The sequence below is a fragment of the Bombus affinis genome, chromosome 11 (genome assembly GCF_024516045.1).
Source record: "Bombus affinis isolate iyBomAffi1 chromosome 11, iyBomAffi1.2, whole genome shotgun sequence".
Lineage (NCBI taxonomy): Eukaryota > Metazoa > Arthropoda > Insecta > Hymenoptera > Apidae > Bombus > Bombus affinis.
Window position 1 is genome coordinate 1,702,479 of NC_066354.1, and position 21,752 is coordinate 1,724,230.

The following is a 21,752-nucleotide window of genomic DNA, read 5'->3' on the forward strand; positions in this document are numbered from 1 at the left end:
TTTTCATCTTTATTTCATTTTTTGGAAAAAGATGGTACAAATATTAGTAAGTTCCAAAATGAAGTAAATTTGAAAAAACATATCTGCTTGCTAATTACATCTTTCTTTATATTCCACGAAACCTTATATAATTTTTTGCTTTCCACGAAATCTCAATTTTACATTCTACTTCGCTGATCCTCTTTATCCTTACAGAACAAAATTGTTATCGGGCTCGGGACAAAATCTCTTAGCTAAATTCTCAAGAATTTTCATGCTCTAAATATTAAGTCCAGGGAAAAAACATATTCGACGGTCTGCATAGCCATTCGTCTTATAGATTTCTCGAAAGTCAGTGGAGAATAAAGAAGGAAAACGTGTCCCTCCTGTAGGGGACACACGAGTAGAATCGAGTTTGCGTTACACTGCTGTGTATATAGAAGGATACACGAGGTCTTCACGGGGCTCGCGATTGAAAATCCTCGACCACTACGGAAACGATTTTTCTCTGTTTCTTTACGACCCTATTCTTAGGGTGAACAATTTACCAGAGTTTTATCACTTCGTTTATTTTCCTTAATATCTCTTTCGTTCGGTCATTTTCTAACAATAAAGGAATATGGAAAGAATAAAAGATTTTCATTTATAGTTATACGACTTTGCAATAATTATCGTAGTTGAATTTTGTTAGTACGCTGAGAGAAGTAATTTTCCGAATCTCTGGGGGTCTTTATTTAATACTTCTTAATCGTTCCTCTTTTAATGGTTTTTCTAAAACGAAGAAATATTAAACAAAAATTTCTTATAATCAAACATCGCTTCTTTCTCAATAAATTTATGAAATAGAGTATCTATCAAGGTTTTATCTCGTGACTATACATTTTCATAGATGCTATAGAATCTGCTGGGGCGTTGAAACATTTAACGAATGACTGTATAGAGATAAATTGTGGGAAGAATCAGAGTATACATAGCATGAAGACGTTAGCAGAGGCAATTTGCAAAAAGATGTACGCTCTAGATATAAATTATTACTGCAGATATCAAGATATTTTTCTAATTAAATAAGTAAGTTAATTATTTAATATATAATTAGGTAATTTTGGAAGAGGAAGTTCTACAGGAACTATCTTTTTTTCTCAATTTCTTTTACGAAGTTAAAGGATTACACAACTACTTTTCCCTCGAGATGTAAGAGAGCAATGAAATAATTCTCTTTGTCTCTACATGTTTACAAAAAAAATCATGTAAAATTACAATCTCCTCATTTTCTTATTTCTGTCTAGTTACTCCTTATCGTTATTACTGTTATGGTCAAGATTTGTTTCGCAGTGATCAAGTAGCTATCGAATAACGTTATGTAGTCGCAGTTGTACGACTGATAAGGAGAGTATCGGTCATTTTTGACGACCAACCTTATTACTTCCTTCCAAAGAGTCGGTGGTTGAATGCAGCTTTCTCTATTTAAAGTTTCCCGTGAGTGATGCAATATCTTATCGAATGAAGCGTGTGCACAGTTAAAACGATTGCGACCGCACGTGCAATTTCCGTGCTTTCTTCACCCTATTTTTATAGACCTCGCGGATGGTTTCGCGACACGTGTTCGCCCTCCTTACGACACGCAAGCTGGAACAAACACGCGTGGAACGCTCGAGTAACGGAGAAAAATTGACGTCGTCTCGGTGATCCCTTTGGCCATCGTCTTGGACGTAAATTACATTCATTGAAATAGAGGTTTGGTCGTGTGTATTTGGCGAGCACGTGTAATGTTACCTGCCTTTTTTTCGAACTTTAGCATGAAACGAGTTGCCATTCGTTCGTAAATTAAGTTTGTTAATTACATTTCACATCTTGTAAAATACTTTTTGCTGTTTAAAATTGATACTGCCGTTGATTTATACATTAATAACACTAGCGTTTTTAGGACTCTTTATAGAATTTTGTCGTGCAATTTTTGACTAATTTGATGGTAAATTAAATTAGGTAAATTGATAAATTATATATTATACTTTATAAAAATGTCTTTTGTACGAAGGAAAATTTGAAATTAAATATGGTGTTAATCAAATATTAGTGGTTTTGGAATATTTATTTTCACTACCCTCCTAAATATTTCAGAAATATTGATTATGATAATATTATAAAGATAATTATAAGGTATTATTACTATCCTTTCTTTACATTATTGCAGTACAGTGCTTATTTGTAGAAACTAAAAATAAATGACATAATGATCAAGAAATTGTAGACAGACGTGTCATATTTCCGTTCCGTAATATTCATTTGGTGTTATTTGGACATCTTTTTACTAAGCACATAATAGAAGAGTTTCAGAACTTTTAATTTAAAAAGTGATAAAAATACTTTGGTTAACAAAACTAAAATGGTAAAGATAGAATTATATTTAAGAAGAATATTCAAAAATAATATAATTAATATAATTAAAACAATATAAAATAATACGTAAAAAAGTACAAACTATTTTTCTAGAAAATTTCTTTTAGATTAATAATACTTATGAAAATGAGCCATACTCATATTCCTTCTCTTATATCCCTTAGAATGCTCATTCTTCATTACTACAAAACTACTTTAATTTTGTATTAATTATTCAAAAATTCATCGTACATAAAAGATGCGTTCGTTTAATATTTCCTTATCCATAATTATTATTCTAATATCCTTCATAGTCTTGGTCAAGAAATTTATGACCATTTGCGAGTAATTCAAGTACGTGTAAGGTTTTCGACGGAATATTTTGCACAACACAGATTACTATTTATTGAGGAAACGATTCATTCAACCCTAGTTTTCGTTTATTAATGAGTTTGTTCAACTCTATTCGCTTATCGGGTGGAATTGATCATTCTTATAGTGGTACGTGTTTCGAATGCGTTTTCATGGTTGAAGCTGAGTAAACACCATCCATACAGTTGGAGAATAGAACTTGCGTATACGTGCTTAACTATGTTAGTGGATTTTAATGGAGTTATTAAAAATGGACGAATAAAACTCGAATAAAATATATATACGCACTATTGTATAATAGTGTACGTGAAATGTGTAACATTCAAAATATGGAATTTACTGCGATAATATACAGTAACAATTTGTTGCTGTATTAAAGCAATATACATTTCAGAAAATTTTTCACACGAAATTATACTTAAATTTATTTGAATCCTCTTACATGAGTAACTTACGGTACTTATATATTTGCACAAAAGCAACTAATTTATGGTAATAAATTTGAAAGATGAATTCCAGCTATTAATCTCGAACTTTTTCCTGAATTTCAATGTTATAGACATAAGGTGCTAGGAAGGTAACGTTGCTGTACTTTGTGCAGCTAAAGATCCAAATATTTTTTATACTTTACTCATTAACTATATTTTAACAAACAGAGATTGTCTTCTATATTTTATGTGTAAAATATATGCTAATTTACAAACCCTAATCTCAAAAAGAAAAATTATTTCACTTCAATACTATTACAAATCTTACTAGACAACGTATGATCTTTAAAACAAAGTCAAATGAATCATTCGTACTTTTTTATCTCCAATCCTCTGTGTATACATATATATATAGAAACTTACTTTCGATACCGATATATAACATATTTTGAGAGGATATGGTTCGTGAAATAAAGAAGAGTCGACCGATAAACAAATTTTATTTCTGACTCAACTACCATTTACCCAGAAATACGATGAATATTAGCGTCTGAAACACATTTCCATCGCTTAAATACTATTTTCTCTCGACATGTAGCAACACGTCGACGGCGTAATACCATTTAAAATGCATTTTCCCGTAAAGATATGTAAGTGGTAGGTGGCACGCTATAAGACAGAGACGAGCGGAAGATAAAATTTAATGTTACGATAAAGAGAAGGCGGGTACAGTGGTATTGTCGTGCATGCATCTAATCGCCAAGCCACCTTCGGCCTAGATTAACAATCCATTATGCACATTTCCTCTTTCTGACAGTTTCTCCGCGGCAACTAACTCGCTTGACAAATTGCAGCGCGCGCGAACTCTCAACGAGATTCATTTCGAATAGCTTTTATCCCTTGTGATTGAACGAGAGTTCGACGATTTAACAGGGAGATTACGCACACTACCTACTACTTCTACCAACCAGAGCAGATAAGATTCAACGAATTTGAATTCTCAATGGATTTTCTCCCTTTAACTCGAGGTAAGTTCGTTTCGCCTTGTTTTAGAGAATCCGAGCGTTTTTAAACAATAAATTATGACAGATCCTAGGAGTACTCCGTGAAAATTAAATTTAGGCGTGGAGTGAAGTTGGAGCAAGTAGGTTTACGTAGCTTTTGTACGTTCAGTAAAATTGAAGGTGTTTATTTATTAGTTGGTTTATTAGGAAGTTAAATATTCAAAAAGTTTATTCGTGAACTTTTTAGGTAATTGAGTGATTGTGCTAATTTTTTAGAAAGTCGATTTTAAATAAAAAATTTGAACTAGAAAATTGTTAATTTCTTGTTGTTTTCTCTTTCATGTGGGTGATCGAAGTTTTAAATTTGGAATGTCTAGAATAAAATATTGCCTGCGTGTATTGTTTATTACTAAGAAGCTGATAAAAACAGCCTTACTTGCCAAATAATATATTATTGTTCGGTGGAATTATACTGATAAATAACTCATTTTTATACTTAACTTTCTGGATTTTTAAATATATTGCTCTTCTAACAAACCGACCGTATAATTTATATTTAGTAAGTAACCTTTTGTTCGAAGAAGTGAAACTGAAGTTGGAGTTTGAACTAAACTTCGTCACAAGTACAATTTGCTTTTATTGAATCGGTACTACATGTAATCCGTGCCATAGTACGAAGTTACAGCACAAAGGATTAAAATTATCGTAGGAGTAAAACGCGCAGGAAATTGTAAACACAGAGATTGCGTAGTCAATGATTCTCTTTAACTCAAAGTTATTTGAAGAAGAAGAAGAAAAAAAAATTAATATTGGCATAAAGTTACCAATACCAATGATATTATATTGATTTCATAAATCCGCAAAAAAATTGCAAACATTACGGTAACATTTATTTAAAACACAACGGAACACTATAAAATCAACGAAGAAGATAATTTCGGAAAAATCTTGGTAGTGTCAAAATCGATCTATGATATTCGGGGCGAATTATTAGATCCTCGATTCTAAGCTTGTAGAGTTGACAGATGCGCATAAATATTAACGGACGTCCAAGGGGATAGAAACGACGAATTGCACGGTGACGTAATATAGAGGGGGATTTCGAGGGTCAGACTGAAGGGAGGACTTTCGTTGAATATTTTAACTGTCTTCCGTAGGATCGCTTAATTAGTAAACACGATAGACTGAGGAAAAGGGGAATAAGGTACGATCGATGTAGAGATACATCGAGTACGTTAAAATCCTATCGACTAGAATAACAAGAGAAAAGAAGTCGAAAGAAAGTGCTAGAATATACTCTGAAACTGGAGATTTTCGACGAATATCTCCTAAGAATGGATCTTCGGCTCGATACTATTCCAATATGCATTTGTCAGAAGGATGTTGATAAAATTGCATAGAAGTCACCAATTTACGGAAGAAACATCAAATTATTGAATTCTATTTCGTTGAACGCTACACGTTAGAAAACGTAGGGAAAAAACGTGGTTTCATTCAACGCCTTCTGCGCGAAATTTCTTCCATTTCGATGAAAAATTTGTCGCCAGTTTTTTCGACGCCAGAAAACGTCGAGAACCTAAGCTTGAATTTATCAGAGCGAGAAGGGAGGGAGGGAGAGAGAGAGAGAGAAATTAAGAGAAAAAGAATGAATAGGCATACAACATGGAGGAAGAAAATTGAGCGGAGAATGAGAAGTCGTGGTTGCTCGAGGTACAGTGGTGAACAGTGTTGGATATTGGATCACTGAAAAAGTTGAGCAACTTTCAAACAAAATTGAGAATATTTTAATAAGACTGTCTTCATTTTGATCTTCTGAGAGTTTTCAACTTCAAGCATTCGTATCTTACTTAATTAATCGGTACGCCCCTTGTCTTAGATTAAATAATAGTAAAATGGCGGAAGATAGAAAGTTTGACGAGAATTTTAACAATGTGCTTCGAGTCTAGTTCGTCCTGCACCCTTCATTTTCTCTATGATATTCTCTTTGTTTTTTATTAATACTGTGAGCGACCACGTGAACGAGAATCGATCGTGTTGCTTCCGCTAATTTAAATAGCAATTAGACGAATGCGCGAATTGATTTGAGTTCTTCTTCCCTTAAGTTTCTTCCCGTAATTGGGTGAGTCGCGATCGATATAATTCTTTTTTCGTTTGACAGCCTTGTCAATAATTACACGAACGTGTATCAGCAAGAACGATTTCCGTTGATTTCATTGTCGTATCGTTACACAAACGCGTCGCGATTATTGCAAACCACGTTTGGGTAATTCCCGTACATAATTACACGAAACGCTCTGATGTAATAGAACGTCACGATAATTGATAGCGTTAAACGTCGCATTAGATTTAAGATACCGTAAACATACAATAGGGAGATTTATTGAATTCGAGTTCATCCACGACTACAAATGTTAATATGTGTAACGATATATTGATGACAAGGTGTTTTAATATGGATCGAAATAATTGTCGTAAATGTCGTGGAATTTATAGTTAAAAATGCTGTACAAGATAATTGTACGCCGTTGTGCACTTGTCTACGCTTGTTTTAAAGTGTTATATGCACAATATTAAGATTGGCAATATATAATCTTATTAACAATCTAAGTAACGATATATTAGTTGACAAAGTGTTCTAACGTATCTTTATACTATTGTCATAAATGTTACACAAAATAGTTAATTTCATATCAAACCATACTACACTTATTTCAAGATTCTGAATCAGTTACACGTATAAAGAAATTAATTTTGAAATTGACGCGAGAAATGTAATAGTCACTTACGGACTATTACATTTAATTGTATCGGGTAATTGCTTATTTATTCTGACCAAGATAAATTTCTAATTTTATCTTCACGAACACGAACACTTGTAAAACTTGTACCCCACTATTTACAAAAGAAGCCCTAACATTTGTTATCCGTTCTCTTTACTCTGTCATTACATCCACCTCACAATTACCTTCTATTATTTTACTCATAGAAATATTACCTGTTTGATACACCACTTGATCAGATCTAAAAATAACTAATCTTTCTATTTGAAACTCCTCGTTAAATGACGAATAATATGTCCTTAAAAAAGAGAGAGATAGAAAACACTTTTAAAACTCACCATTGGTCGAGGGCCGCAATACGGACGTTCACGGTCGCTCGTTGTTCGAAGTTCAAGGAACGTCCGCGATAGTTTGTGGCAACGAACGTAAGAGAAAAAGTCGTTTACCAATCACTTACACAACTTTCGTGATCGCAGCTCTCACCCCGAGTGTTGTTGTTTATGTTGAGGTTACACAGTCGAGCGATGGGATTCGACACTCATAGGGGACCGTTGTTCCGCGGTTGGACGAAACGCGTACGATGGAGTGCGTCGCGACGCCGCGTGCCGACTGAAGCCGTCGTTTTTCCTTCTGGGACCACAGAATCGCCAGGAGGGGGTCGGGTGCGTCTACCGGCGCTGGACGCCAACCACCCCTCCCCCCACCTCCATGTTTTCCGTCCCCTTTATTCGAGCTAGGCGCAGTCTACCCCTACTATGCTACCCCTACTGGCGTGAATTCAGATCCACGTGGTGCGCAATCGTCGACTGGTCGACGCTCGTAACTCATCGAAACGTACTGTTTTACTTTTCTCTTTCAGCAGAGGATTCTACTTTCCTTAGTTAAGAAATAGTATCGTTGGATTATAGATAGCTATAACACAGTAGAACCTCTGTTATCCGAATTAATTGGGGATCAACGGTGTTCGGATAAGAAAATTTTCGGATAATAGGAAAAGTTCCTGATGTGCATCTTCATGTATGAATTTCAGAAAAAAAACATAAATATTAATAACAATACAAGTAATGGAATTAAATATGATTCGATTAAAGATTTATGAGTGACAAATCTCTTCAGCTGCTAAATCACACAACTTTTTCAGCAGATTCAATTCGCTACAGTTACAAAACTTTTATTCCTCTTACCGTCTTAACTCTATTTTAAAAGCTTCAAATACTTCAAAATGTCGAGAAATATCATTACTGCTATTATATCCATGCCTCAATTTATTATTCGAAGCACTTATAACATTAGTATCATGGTCAATTGAAGGAGATTTATTACATTGAAACCACCATTCTACCACGTCGGTATTATCACAGTCATCGAATCCTGGTATTGTATTCAATGCAGAAAGAGCCTCTTCTACATCGTAATATTAACTTCTATTTCTTCCTGTATGGTGTCTCCAATGTATTTCGCTAGCTTTTTTCGCGCTTTTTTTAGTGTTGCACATTTAAAGCCCACTCAAGCATATACCACCACATAACAAGAATTATGTTTGAATTTAATCGGTGATAAAGCTATTTCCTCTTTTCGCTAGTATTATCGTTGATCGTTAATGCGAAACGTATTCGGATAATAGAGAGTTCGAATAATAGGGATTCGTATAATCAAGGTTTTACTGTGTTAATTTATGTCAGATTATTAAAATTTAGGGTATTTACTTTGATTTTGTATTTTGTATCTTACGTTCTTCGTGATAGGGATCAGTAGTAAAATTAAATTACTAATTCCAAAATTATGATTCTCGATTACTTTCATTGAAATTAAGTGTTAAAATGTCTGATTTAGCATTTTTGTCATTTTTCAAAGGTTTATATTGAAATATCTGAAGTTCTCCGTATTTGTTACTTATCGTTCAGAGGCCATGCTAATCAATAAAATAATGTAAATCTAAATTCATAGAGAACTAACAATTACAGAATTATTTTTTAAAATTTATCTCGGAATTTACAAATATTTATACTGTTTCCTTGCAATATATAAAATGGAAATAAGACTTTTGTTTAAGATGTTGAGATATTGTTTTTCTTTTTGATTATATTATATTAAAATAAACCCTTTTAAAATTTATCCTAAAATATATCTATTGAATAACGCCAAAACCAGAAAATCAATAAAATTGTATTTATCAGATTTTTCCATTTAGCTTTCATATATAATATTTCAAATATTTCAAACTGAATGTAGAAAAACAAGACAAAGGTAAAAGAAAATAGAACTTTTAGTATTTTGTGATGTTACAAAGATTTAGATCGGATATTTTAATCAAATGAATGTTTACACAGAGGATATTGACTCTGGGTGGGGCTTATGTTTGTTATATATGAATGTGCGATAGCAATGAAAAGAAATAAAGTTTTTGGAGGAATATAGGTATGAATGTTAATGTGCTAAGAGGAGCGATGTTAAAGGCGAATAGAGACTTCAGGGTGAAAGTTTAATGAAATAGTCTTCGAAGAACTACCTATTGTGAGACGCTTTAAGGCAAAAGAAGAGGATTGTAATTTTTATGTTCATATATTATTACATATCGTTAGGATATACATATTATGTTTCGGAGGAACGTAAATTGTTTCGTAGATGAGGACAGTGGTGACGACGTATCCCTCCTTTTACGTTAATTCTTTAGGATATCATTATTTCGTTTTACTACTCAGAACCTTATTTAACATCAAACATTGCAAGAACGAACTAAATTAAAACATACAAGGCACCCTTCAATGATGTCAAAAAATCCACTCGGAAAACAACCCTTTAATTCTATGCCTTTAATCCACAAATTCGAAACTCCACAATAACATAACACCAATCAACAAACAATTATACAAATATACAAGTTGCCTCTCAATGATATCAAGCGTGTCACCCAAAAAGCAACCCTGTAATTTTACGAATTTTCTTGATCAAACAAATTCTAAACTGCGCATGATATAATATGAGTTAACAAACAAACAAAAGAGAAGAAAGATCCAAACTGAGATTAAAAAGCCAAACTGAAAGGCATAAGCCACCCTCAAACCTCCGAATCCACCCGAAAACCATGAAAAGAAAGAAGAAAGAAACATAACCTAAAGGAACTAAATTACGACACACAAGCCACCCTCGACGACGTAGAGCATGTTATTCCCTGCTACATCAGCTGCTTTTTGCGAAACCGCGGAACACCGTTTCAGACTTTCGTTACGGGGATAGGTTGAAAAGCTGTGGCTCTTGTCGCATTGTGCGCCGTCGAAGCGGGAAACGTTGCGCCCTTCGTCGACCATGCAGCCGACGACGATCGATCGGTGCACCGTAGTGTATGCGCAACGAGGATAACGCTTTGCCACGACATCGTCGAACGAACAAGGATGGCAGAATACGCGCCTCGAAGAGGGCGAGGAAACCAGCAAGCGGAATACCGCTCGTAAATATCGGTGCTGAGTTCACGGGCCGTGACGGAGGTCAAGTGCTTGGCCATGGCTGCAGTCATTGGATAGTTTGAGGGCCACTGGATCACCGTACTCCCTTGTTCACCAGGAAATCGTACACGCTCTTCCTGCAATTTCGTGAGTGCGTCGCTCCCCCAGATGGGTTATTTGTATGTACTACATACGCGCTAATAAATTAGCGGAGAATTTTTAATCGAAGACATCGCGCGATCAACTTGCTGCGGTAGATTGTCGAGACTGGAATTGAGGGTCATAGGGAGAAAAATGCGATCGCTTTTCAGGGTTTATTCCGCAGCGGTTGTAAACGCCATGCATTGAACTTCGGCTAATGGATGGTTGGATTAGGGTTTCGGGTTTACTTTGATTTCGCTGTTTGTGTTCCGCGGATTTTATGAAATGGGAACTTTTATGCTGTTTTTGTGGTCTTTTCGGGTATGTTGATAAATATTAATACTGTTTTATTTTATTTTATTTGGTATCGTCTGCGGAAATGATTGTATTGTATTTTGTATTGTATTTTAATAGTAAAACTATCAGAGTGGTTAAAAGGAACAATTTCTTTGTTTTTGTGAAAATTTCATATATTTATAGCAACACATTTTTGCGAACTTGAATAATTTTTTTGTAAAGTACTGAAGTTACCAGAATGGTTACGATGATCAATTCATACTTTTTTGTTTAGTAGAAATTTTGTAGATTTGCAACACGGTTCATGTTTAAAGACTTTAATAGGTTTTTGGAAAGAATATAAATAAATACTTGCCTTTTTCTTTTCATTGATTCCTTTGATACGAATTGTAGACTATAGTGAATTATAGTACAGTCACTTTTTTTTAGTGTACACTATTGTCTTTATCTTATTCCAAGAAAATTAATTGGTTTGTATAATGATATAATTGCTTCTATATCATTATTCATCCACAAGACGTATTAATAGCTTTTGTTGTTAGGAAAATCTATGTTTGCCGTACAAATGTGTTGATTGAACTAAGTGCAACGGATCTTTAGAAAAAGTATTAGATTTACGACGTATCGTGTAGTCAGAAATTAAATAAAACGTGGAAAGAAAATTAGATTGGATCGAATGTACATCAGCACACCTTTACGATAATTAATTAAGCTTCGTATTCTCTTGGTAGATAAAAACAAAATGTTTGATACTCGAATATAATCAAAATTAACATAGGTATGTTTAAAATATGCATGTAGTTGAAATCTGAGAATATTTATTTTAATATGTCCATAATTATAATATGTATATCATTAGAACCTTGACAGAATTAACAAACATTTTTCCTCAAAGAAATTGATGATGATGTAATAAAGTAACCATTACAAAATTTTCAATTACACAGAAATATCATTTCATTGAATCATACCTCAAGTTACATACATACGATTGACGAGCTTCTATTTCGATTCTGAAGCGTTGCTTTAGAATATTCAACTAAAATCTTTAATCAAACATGAGATATTATTGCATAATAATATAACCCCTAATACAACTCCTATAACCCTTTGTAGTTGGTTGATACAGAAATTTTACATCGATGTACCTATTCTTCCGAAACCTTATTTTATTTTCTTATCACTGTGGTAGTATAATTTATCTATATATTGCAATTATTGCTGTTTAGTTTTTAAATCAAAGTGAAAATTATAATCAATTACAATTCTCCCAAAAATTGTTCTAAATACAAAATAAATATTCACCACGGTACAAAAAAGAAACGGAATTACTCTCAAGAAACTTCACGGTTAGAAAAATTCAAGTAAACTCAGCGATCAAATTCCACACCCTATATGCATCCTGTATTCTATTCTCTTGCGTACACAATAGCTAAATAACGAGTCGGGATAACGGAGGAAAGCTCGTAAAAGCCCACCGAAACAAAACGCGGAACCTTTTTGCCTTCGTTCTTCAAGGGATATGTTTTCGCTCCCTGTTGGAAGCGTATTCTTTATCCAATTATGGTTTACGAGATAGCTCTTTCGAAGTAGCTTTTGGGATATTATTTCTACATATGAAACGAAACTCACGAGCAATTCTTGATTTAAACTGGATCATCGAGCCAAAAATTCTTCCGTAATTTTGCAAGAAATATTGAAGAAGACAGAGACAACTGTGATGGAAGTGTCCTGGGCCCTTCTGCATAATAATTTATTTAATAATAATACTAATGTAATCAACAAATAACAAGTGTAGGTTATAGATTTTTGTTGTACAATTTTATTATTTTACATGGAATAAAATAATCAGCTGGCTTGGAATTTATAAAATTGACTCATAGAACATCATTTCTAATTATTTTCCTGCCAAATTTAATACTATTATATAAGGAAATTTACTAGCACTGGTAGTCTGGTACATACGATTTGTAAAATCATGCTAATGAGTTTAATTGTGCAAGAAAACCTACGCCTAGGCTGACTAATGGTCAATTTCCTTTGGGCTATGACTCGTTTGTTATTACTACTAATGAAGTACTTAGGCGACGGGATTATAGGTGGTCCCTCTGTGTTTACCCTTCTTCCCTTCAGAGGGGGGGGGGGCTTTTAATAATTCTATCAGAGGCCGTTTACTTGTTTGGAACGAAGGTGAACGCTCCTATAGGAAAGGGACGGGTGGCTCACAAGAGGTTTGAAGATTCGCAATAGTAGAGGTACAATCGATTAGTTGGCGGAAGAGGAAAATTAGGCTGCCGCTTTATGATGGACTGAATTTATGTGGTAGTATTAGAGGTACTTAGTGGGAATGTTTTATAGCTATACCTTTTGATTCCCGCAGGGAGCGCTCGCTTTGCGAGCCTATGGGGGCTGGCAAACCCACGTTCCCGTAGCCAGGGGGACCGTTGGGACAAGCGTCCCGCTTACGTGAGTCCCTATCTACACCGCAGGGAAGGTCGCCGGAGGAGTGAGGCGGCCACACTCTCTCCACGGGGCCTTGGGTAGTAGCGCACCCACGATCCTGATGCCAAGGGTGGGACCGTCGGGGACAGTTCAGGGTTTGGAGGCGCCCTGTGATCCCCGCTTACGTGAGTCCCATCTGGAACTGCCGAGCTCGGCTAGCAGGACGCCGGGCCGGTAGTGACGTGGCCGTACATCCACACGAAAGTCCCACCAACGACTTAGGTTGGTACCACGGGCGGGTCGAGTTACAGCCCGGAGGGAGTAGCGACCCCTCTGCTCGGCCAAATAATGGGTATGGACTCGTGGTGGCAGTGGTTGATGGCCAAGATGCTGGCAAGAGGGCCGAATTAAGGTGTCTGCCTACACCGAATGGCCTTCGGCGTGTGAGCAGCGTCCCACCTGCTCCGGTACCGTCCCGGTAGACGGAAGGGCTTAGAAAGGGCCCCGTTCGACCTGAGACGAGCGACAGCCCCTGCAGGCCTAGCTAATCCAGGAAGCAAGGCACTGTGTGCCTTGCGCGACGGTTGGGCGTTTACCCAACCCCAAGTGGTACAGAGGACTCGGGTGCTGTATGGATCTTTATCTGCGGAAAGTACCCGTCACCAAAAAACCACTAGTTGTTGTACCTTTTGATGTAAATGTCGTTCAGATTAATAAAGTTGCTTGTATTTAAGTGACTCAAGCTTGAGCTTGAAATTAGTTGAATTCAAGTTTCTATTCATATAAGTTAAATTATTAAAATAAATAGCTTGAATTTCAATCAAATTCCAAATAGTATCAAACCCTATCTTTTTAAAGAAAATGAGTAAAATCAATTTCCACTATCGCGATATGTAATGGAATAAATCTAATTATATATTTCACGATATTATTGTTTTATTGCCAAAAAATGTAAACGTGAACCTATTACTCATGACTACGCTTGTATGAATCACCACGACCATAAATAAGTATTCTACATAATTGTCAATTGCAAGAAGAATTCCAATAAGAAAATATTACCACGGGACATTTCATCTCTTTTATATGAATAAACAGTTTCATTTGACGTCATAATCTCAAGGTATGAGTTTGACACAACACGATCAATTTGTCGATGTATCCACGTTTACGATTTTGTCGTATCTTCTCTCTTTTTTCCTTCCTCGTCGTCACTTTCGTCCTCGTCGATGGACAGATCCGAACCATCAACCATTCTCTCCCTGTTTCTCGAACTTGTAATCATCATCGTTCTCGATCTCTACCACTTCTTCCTCGGCTCCAGATCTAAAACGAATTCGTTCGGTTTAATTACTTAGAACGGCGGTCCTGGAAACGACATCAGGATCAAGTTAATAGTACTAATTCTATTATGACTGTCCTTCGGGATGGTTCTATGAAGCTAAATTTCTAAGAAGAAGAATGTTTTGGAAGCTACGCTTCACGTTCCTGATATAAAACTTTGATGTGAAATTAATAATCAGATTATTACACTGTAAATGAATTATTACATTGGAAATATTGGAATGCTATTATCGATTCATTATGGATGTTTTTATGTTTGCAGAAAAATTGGAAGCAAAAATATACGGGACATATGCTGTTGGCAATAAATATAGTAACATACACTAATTACGTTTATTGGGAAATTCTACCTTTTGCTTTATTTAATGTTTTACGATATGAAACGCATATGATGCGAATCAAGCAATAGATTAACCGAAGATAATTGGAATAAACAGATCTTTAAAAATACAACGTTCGAAATCCTTTCATTCAATTGTTGATCGTGCCATTTCCTCTCTTAAGAAGAATGGTGTTTCCAAAAGGCTAATTCTATAGAATATTCTATAGAGTATTTTGTTTTATTGAGCTTAGATCATTATACGTTGAACATTCAATTTCAAATTTTCAAAATACTCGTAATTGAAAGAGTTTCTATGGGTATTTCACTTACGTACGAACTTCATTTCGGGAAGATAAAAGAAAAAAGAACTTAGTAGAATTACTCGTCACGTCTCCTGCCGTGTCTTCTTCGTGATATCCTTCGCGTCCTCCTTCGCCTTCTTCTGGATCCACTCCTGGATCTCCTTCGCCTTGAACCTCTTATCCTCCTGTTTCTACGTTGTCGCTCCCTGGCGTCCTGCACCTCGTTGTCTTCGAATCTAATCGGCGTTCGACGAGGCCTTCTGTCCTCAACTTGTGAAACAGTGCTGTCCGACTTTCTATCCTTACTTTCGTAATTGCCTTCGTTTATGAGATCCGAAGGTACACGGAAAACTTTGTACGCCGCGTCTTTCGGAATGAGATAACCGGATTCTACGCCGAAATCGAGTGCCTTCTGGATGTATCTTTTCATTTTTCTTATTCCTATAAAGAAATAGGATTTTATAATATATTTGATAAACATAATATATGCTCCAAATATAGAATTTTTAAGAATATGTACAATTTTGAGAAATGTTTCGCGTGTATTTGATATTCAGAAATTATTTTCAAAATTATTATGCTGTATTGAATAATGGATAGAAAAAATAATGCATTGAAAAAACTCATAAATGGTTTGTATATAAAATTTGTTGTAATAATCAAATGATGGTGAATCAATGATATTGATTTATTGAAAGAAAACGTGACTTGGCACGTAGAAGTTATTAATTTCGGCTAAATAGTAAATTGTATGTTGAAAAAGGGAACATTTTATTTCTATTAAGCACTAAATTACATATGAGGTGCAGTATGTCGGATTATTATTTAACTGCCTCCGATAATAATAATGGACTGCTGTGTTAATTAATCATTTTATTGCCTTTATATAACGGTGCAATAAAAGATAACAATACCTATTGCTAGACTTTCGCGCTCATTAAGCAATTGCAATTATCCTCAGATCGTAATAAATATTACTCGACCTACGATTATAGTTAAGTTAATTAGTAGGTAACAAATAATGGTATTTAGATAAGTGTGACTCATTATATAATTTCAGTACGTCATTAAATTAACCTAGATACTATGCCGATGTCACAAATGTGACTGTCTTAAGTATAGCTATAGAAAGTGTAAAATATAATTATTATATCGTAATATAATTATTAGATCGTAATAAATATTACTCGACTTACGATTATAGTTAAGTTAATTAGTAGGTAACAAATAATGGTATTTAGATAAGTGTGACTCATTATATAATTTCAGTACGTCATTAAATTAACCTAGATACTATGCCGATGTCACAAATGTGACTGTCTTAAGTATAGCTATAGAAAGTGTAAAATATAATTATTGAATAATATAAGAAAGATCTCGAATATAATAATGATAGCTTATTTTTTCTGCCTCTTAACTATGAAAAGGGATAGGGTTTACAATTGTTATTTTTATTCGCCTTGAACTCTCGACCATACATCCTTCTGATACATATATCTCACACTCTTCTCACTAGACTATTTAACTATTAACTTAGATATCGATATAGAGTATTAACGCAAAAAATGAAGTAAATTTGAAAAAACATATGTACTTCCTAATTACATTTTTCTTTATATTCCACGAAATCTTATATAATTTTTTGCTTTCCACGAAATCTCAATTTTACATTCTAGTTCGCTGATCCTCTTTATCCTTACAGAACAAAATTGTTATCGTGCTCGGGACAAAACCTCTTAGCTAAATTCTCAAGAATTTTCATGCTTTAAATATTAAGTCCAGAGAAAAAACATATTCGACGGTCTGCATAGGCCGGCATAGGAAAACGTGACCCTCCTGTAGGGGAAACACGAGTAGAATCGAGTTTGCGTTACACTGCTGTGTATATAGAAGGATACACGAGGTCTTCACGGGGCTCGCGATTGAAAATCCTCGACCACTACGGAAACGATTTTTCTCTGTTTCTTTACGACCCTATTCTTAGGGTGAACAATTTACCAGAGTTTTATCACTTTGTTTATTTTCCTTAATATCTCTTTCGTTCGGTCATTTTCTAACAATAAAGGAATATGGAAAGAATAAAAGATTTTCATTTATAGTTATACGACTTTGCAATAATTATCGTAGTTGAATTTTGTTAGTACGCTGAGAGAAGTAATTTTCCGAATCTCTGGGGGTCTTTATTTAATACTTCTTAATCGTTCCTCTTTTAATGGTTTTTCTAAAACGAAGGAATATTAAACAAAAATTTCTTATAATCAAACATCGCTTCTTTCTCAATAAATTTATGAAATAGAGTATCTATCAAGGTTTTATCTCGTGACTATACATTTTCATAGATGCTATAGAATCTGCTGGGGCGTTGAAACATTTAACGAATGACTGTATAGAGATAAATTGTGGGAAGAATCAGAGTATACATAGCATGAAGACGTTAGCAGAGGCAATTTGCAAAAAGATGTACGCTCTAGATATAAATTATTACTGCAGATATCAAGATATTTTTCTAATTAAATAAGTAAGTTAATTATTTAATATATAATTAGGTAATTTTGGAAGAGGAAGTTCTACAGGAACTATCTTTTTTTCTCAATTTCTTTTACGAAGTTAAAGGATTACACAACTACTTTTCCCTCGAGATGTAAGAGAGCAATGAAATAATTCTCTTTGTCTCTACATGTTTACAAAAAAAATCATGTAAAATTACAATCTCCTCATTTTCTTATTTCTGTCTAGTTACTCCTTATCGTTATTACTGTTATGGTCAAGATTTGTTTCGCAGTGATCAAGTAGCTATCGAATAACGTTATGTAGTCGCAGTTGTACGACTGATAAGGAGAGTATCGGTCATTTTTGACGACCAACCTTATTACTTCCTTCCAAAGAGTCGGTGGTTGAATGCAGCTTTCTCTATTTAAAGTTTCCCGTGAGTGATGCAATATCTTATCGAATGAAGCGTGTGCACAGTTAAAACGATTGCGACCGCACGTGCAATTTCCGTGCTTTCTTCACCCTATTTTTATAGACCTCGCGGATGGTTTCGCGACACGTGTTCGCCCTCCTTACGACACGCAAGCTGGAACAAACACGCGTGGAACGCTCGAGTAACGGAGAAAAATTGACGTCGTCTCGGTGATCCCTTTGGCCATCGTCTTGGACGTAAATTACATTCATTGAAATAGAGGTTTGGTCGTGTGTATTTGGCGAGCACGTGTAATGTTACCTGCCTTTTTTTCGAACTTTAGCATGAAACGAGTTGCCATTCGTTCGTAAATTAAGTTTGTTAATTACATTTCACATCTTGTAAAATACTTTTTGCTGTTTAAAATTGATACTGCCGTTGATTTATACATTAATAACACTAGCGTTTTTAGGACTCTTTATAGAATTTTGTCGTGCAATTTTTGACTAATTTGATGGTAAATTAAATTAGGTAAATTGATAAATTATATATTATACTTTATAAAAATGTCTTTTGTACGAAGGAAAATTTGAAATTAAATATGGTGTTAATCAAATATTAGTGGTTTTGGAATATTTATTTTCACTACCCTCCTAAATATTTCAGAAATATTGATTATGATAATATTATAAAGATAATTATAAGGTATTATTACTATCCTTTCTTTACATTATTGCAGTACAGTGCTTATTTGTAGAAACTAAAAATAAATGACATAATGATCAAGAAATTGTAGACAGACGTGTCATATTTCCGTTCCGTAATATTCATTTGGTGTTATTTGGACATCTTTTTACTAAGCACATAATAGAAGAGTTTCAGAACTTTTAATTTAAAAAGTGATAAAAATACTTTGGTTAACAAAACTAAAATGGTAAAGATAGAATTATATTTAAGAAGAATATTCAAAAATAATATAATTAATATAATTAAAACAATATAAAATAATACGTAAAAAAGTACAAACTATTTTTCTAGAAAATTTCTTTTAGATTAATAATACTTATGAAAATGAGCCATACTCATATTCCTTCTCTTATATCCCTTAGAATGCTCATTCTTCATTACTACAAAACTACTTTAATTTTGTATTAATTATTCAAAAATTCATCGTACATAAAAGATGCGTTCGTTTAATATTTCCTTATCCATAATTATTATTCTAATATCCTTCATAGTCTTGGTCAAGAAATTTATGACCATTTGCGAGTAATTCAAGTACGTGTAAGGTTTTCGACGGAATATTTTGCACAACACAGATTACTATTTATTGAGGAAACGATTCATTCAACCCTAGTTTTCGTTTATTAATGAGTTTGTTCAACTCTATTCGCTTATCGGGTGGAATTGATCATTCTTATAGTGGTACGTGTTTCGAATGCGTTTTCATGGTTGAAGCTGAGTAAACACCATCCATACAGTTGGAGAATAGAACTTGCGTATACGTGCTTAACTATGTTAGTGGATTTTAATGGAGTTATTAAAAATGGACGAATAAAACTCGAATAAAATATATATACGCACTATTGTATAATAGTGTACGTGAAATGTGTAACATTCAAAATATGGAATTTACTGCGATAATATACAGTAACAATTTGTTGCTGTATTAAAGCAATATACATTTCAGAAAATTTTTCACACGAAATTATACTTAAATTTATTTGAATCCTCTTACATGAGTAACTTACGGTACTTATATATTTGCACAAAAGCAACTAATTTATGGTAATAAATTTGAAAGATGAATTCCAGCTATTAATCTCGAACTTTTTCCTAAATTTCAATGTTATAGACATAAGGTGCTAGGAAGGTAACGTTGCTGTACTTTGTGCAGCTAAAGATCCAAATATTTTTTATACTTTACTCATTAACTATATTTTAACAAACAGAGATTGTCTTCTATATTTTATGTGTAAAATATATGCTAATTTACAAACCCTAATCTCAAAAAGAAAAATTATTTCACTTCAATACTATTACAAATCTTACTAGACAACGTATGATCTTTAAAACAAAGTCAAATGAATCATTCGTACTTTTTTATCTCCAATCCTCTGTGTATACATATATATATAGAAACTTACTTTCGATACCGATATATAACATATTTTGAGAGGATATGGTTCGTGAAATAAAGAAGAGTCGACCGATAAACAAATTTTATTTCTGACTCAACTACCATTTACCCAGAAATACGATGAATATTAGCGTCTGAAACACATTTCCATCGCTTAAATACTATTTTCTCTCGACATGTAGCAACACGTCGACGGCGTAATACCATTTAAAATGCATTTTCCCGTAAAGATATGTAAGTGGTAGGTGGCACGCTATAAGACAGAGACGAGCGGAAGATAAAATTTAATGTTACGATAAAGAGAAGGCGGGTACAGTGGTATTGTCGTGCATGCATCTAATCGCCAAGCCACCTTCGGCCTAGATTAACAATCCATTATGCACATTTCCTCTTTCTGACAGTTTCTCCGCGGCAACTAACTCGCTTGACAAATTGCAGCGCGCGCGAACTCTCAACGAGATTCATTTCGAATAGCTTTTATCCCTTGTGATTGAACGAGAGTTCGACGATTTAACAGGGAGATTACGCACACTACCTACTACTTCTACCAACCAGAGCAGATAAGATTCAACGAATTTGAATTCTCAATGGATTTTCTCCCTTTAACTCGAGGTAAGTTCGTTTCGCCTTGTTTTAGAGAATCCGAGCGTTTTTAAACAATAAATTATGACAGATCCTAGGAGTACTCCGTGAAAATTAAATTTAGGCGTGGAGTGAAGTTGGAGCAAGTAGGTTTACGTAGCTTTTGTACGTTCAGTAAAATTGAAGGTGTTTATTTATTAGTTGGTTTATTAGGAAGTTAAATATTCAAAAAGTTTATTCGTGAACTTTTTAGGTAATTGAGTGATTGTGCTAATTTTTTAGAAAGTCGATTTTAAATAAAAAATTTGAACTAGAAAATTGTTAATTTCTTGTTGTTTTCTCTTTCATGTGGGTGATCGAAGTTTTAAATTTGGAATGTCTAGAATAAAATATTGCCTGCGTGTATTGTTTATTACTAAGAAGCTGATAAAAACAGCCTTACTTGCCAAATAATATATTATTGTTCGGTGGAATTATACTGATAAATAACTCATTTTTATACTTAACTTTCTGGATTTTTAAATATATTGCTCTTCTAACAAACCGACCGTATAATTTATATTTAGTAAGTAACCTTTTGTTCGAAGAAGTGAAACTGAAGTTGGAGTTTGAACTAAACTTCGTCACAAGTACAATTTGCTTTTATTGAATCGGTACTACATGTAATCCGTGCCATAGTACGAAGTTACAGCACAAAGGATTAAAATTATCGTAGGAGTAAAACGCGCAGGAAATTGTAAACACAGAGATTGCGTAGTCAATGATTCTCTTTAACTCAAAGTTATTTGAAGAAGAAGAAGAAAAAAAAATTAATATTGGCATAAAGTTACCAATACCAATGATATTATATTGATTCCATAAATCCGCAAAAAAATTGCAAACATTACGGTAACATTTA

General features: G+C 34.1%; 1 protein-coding gene across 7 annotated transcripts in view; it reads right to left on the reverse strand.

Moving 5' to 3' along the window:
- LOC126922039 (uncharacterized) overlaps positions 1–21,752 on the reverse strand; it is a 129,902-nt gene that overhangs the window by 105,581 nt on the left and 2,569 nt on the right. Inside the window, exons 2-3 of one of the 7 annotated variants that reach the window (XR_007712640.1) lie at positions 15,311–15,671; positions 14,516–14,588 (exon numbers count right to left, since the gene is read on the reverse strand). The exons of 3 other annotated variants lie outside the window; for them this stretch is intronic. The gene's annotated coding sequence lies outside the window, so the exon portion shown is untranslated. Of the gene's footprint in view, positions 1–7,277; positions 7,620–14,515; positions 14,589–15,310; positions 15,672–21,752 lie in introns of those variants that run through there. 3 more of the 7 variants (XM_050734206.1, XM_050734208.1, XM_050734204.1) reach the window with 3 other exon arrangements.